The sequence below is a fragment of the Schistocerca serialis genome, unplaced genomic scaffold, assembly GCF_023864345.2.
Source record: "Schistocerca serialis cubense isolate TAMUIC-IGC-003099 unplaced genomic scaffold, iqSchSeri2.2 HiC_scaffold_1211, whole genome shotgun sequence".
NCBI classification, from domain to species: Eukaryota; Metazoa; Arthropoda; class Insecta; order Orthoptera; family Acrididae; genus Schistocerca; species Schistocerca serialis.
The window spans coordinates 60,001-62,500 of NW_026047416.1; positions in this window are offsets into that span (position 1 = coordinate 60,001).

Here is a 2,500-nt window from a genome sequence, read left to right on the forward strand (position 1 = left end):
TGCGATACAAACCACCTGCGAGAACCGCTGGGGCGACCGAGCAGCAGACGGCGTCGCGGCGCCGAGCGCCGGGCGGCGGCGCATCCTCAGCGCACACAGTCCTCAATCGGACCAGCACACTGCAGATGGCCACCGCGCTTCGCACCGGGCCCGCGAGGACCTGCTTTGGCCGCAAGGCGCCGCGAGCAGGGGGCGCCGGCGCGCAGCTGCGCCGCCTGCCGCGTCCGTCAGCCGGCGCGCCTGCCACTGGCCGCCCCCACCAGCCGGCTGTAGCGCGTGCGCCCACGCACCGCGCTGCCAGCACGCCGGGCGGCCCCCCCTCACCGGCCGGGGACGGTCCCACCCAGCCACCGCCGCGTATCGCCTCACACCCAGATCCCCTTTCACGTTCGTGGGCATGGTGGGTCCCCTTTCACGTTCGTGGGCATGGTGGGTATCCCTGAAACAACCGGTTAATAGCTCGACCGATCGTCGCCAACACTGATTCACCTCTAGCGAGAACAACCGCACCACAACGGGTTACCTGTTGTTCATTTGCGTAACGTCACCAGCAAACGTAGACGTCCATCGCCATTTGCAACGAGTATTGCATGCCTGTGTCAGGTGTCACAACACACTACGTCTGCCCACATAGACGCAACAACATGTGCACGCCTCGAGAACACGTGGAAGGTAGCCCCCGTACGTATGCGGTGTCCATTGCGCGAACGACTGTCAGCCGGCCTCTGCAGGATGTCGCAGATGTGGAACGCGGTGCAACATGCTATCACGGTGTGTGAGAAGAGACGACTACGTCCGAATACACGCTCCACTACATCAACAGACTGCTCATGCTGATCGCCATCCAGGGCGTCCGTTCCTCCCACACGTCTGAATGGCGTACCACACTGCAATCCAGCTCTTATAGGGAGACGACACGTAGCTGCGTGCACAATATTTGGACTGTATGGTCTGCCGTTGCTAGGCGCAGTCGTCGTACGGTCACACATGTGCCACGATGTATCATTCAGTACATACGGACCAATGTGCAGTACAGTTTGTGGGTTTTGCGTACATCGGCGGACAGGTGACAGGCCGTACCACAACGTAGGCTGAGTACGTCGGCATGCGAAGGGCATTGAACATGCAAACTTCTCAACGACCAGCTTGCGAAGGCAGGGGGGAAGGGGGGGGGGGCATGTACGTCCTGCTGCTATCCACATTACAGTGTATAGCAGGAGCATGTGGAAAGTCAGCAACACCTGCAAGGTGTTTAACATGACGCGATACACAGGGGACCGGGCAGTGCGAATAGCGAACTATATTGCGAGGGTTGCGGTTAGGCAACACTACACTAATTTAACGAGTTGCATAACAATTACAGAGCAGGTTCAGCGACAACGTGCGTCAGGTTAAGGCGCAATATAGGTTAGGTTAAGGCACAACATGGGTTACGTTAAAGCACAAATTAGGTTACGTTAAAGCACAAATTAGGTTACGTTAAAGCACAAATTAGGTTACGTTAAAGCACAAATTAGGTTACGTTAAAGCACAAATTAGGTTACGTTAAAGCACAAATTAGGTTACGTTAAAGCACAAATTAGGTTACGTTAAAGCACAAATTAGGTTACGTTAAAGCACAAATTAGGTTACGTTAAAGCACAAATTAGGTTACGTTAAAGCACAAATTGGGTTACGTTAAGGCACAACATGGGTTACGTTAAGGCACAACATGGGTTACGTTAAGGCACAACATGGGTTACGTTAAGGCACAACATGGGTTACGTTAAGGCACAACATGGGTTACGTTAAGGCACAACATGGGTTACGTTAAGGCACAACATGGGTTACGTTAAGGCACAACATGGGTTACGTTGAGGCACAACATGGGTTACGTTGAGGCACAACATGGGTTACGTTGAGGCACAACATGGGTTACGTTGAGGCACAACATGGGTTACGTTAAGGCACAACATGGGTTACGTTAAGGCACAACATGGGTTACGTTGAGGCACAACATGGGTTACGTTGAGGCACAACATGGGTTACGTTGAGGCACAACATGGGTTACGTTGAGGCACAACATCGGTTACGTTGAGGCACAACATGGGTTACGTTGAGGCACAACATGGGTTACGTTGAGGCACAACATGGGTTACGTTGAGGCACAACATGGGTTACGTTGAGGCACAACATGGGTTACGTTGAGGCACAACATGGGTTACGTTGAGGCACAACATGGGTTACGTTGAGGCACAACATGGGTTACGTTGAGGCACAACATGGGTTACGTTGAGGCACAACATGGGTTACGTTGAGGCACAACATGGGTTACGTTGAGGCACAACATGGGTTACGTTGAGGCACAAATTAGGTTACGTTGAGGCACAAATTAGGTTACGTTGAGGCACAAATTAGGTTACGTTGAGGCACAAATTAGGTTAGGTTAAGGTACAATATGGGTTAGGTTAAGGTACAATATGGGTTAGGTTAAGGTACAATATGGGTTAGGTTAAGGTAC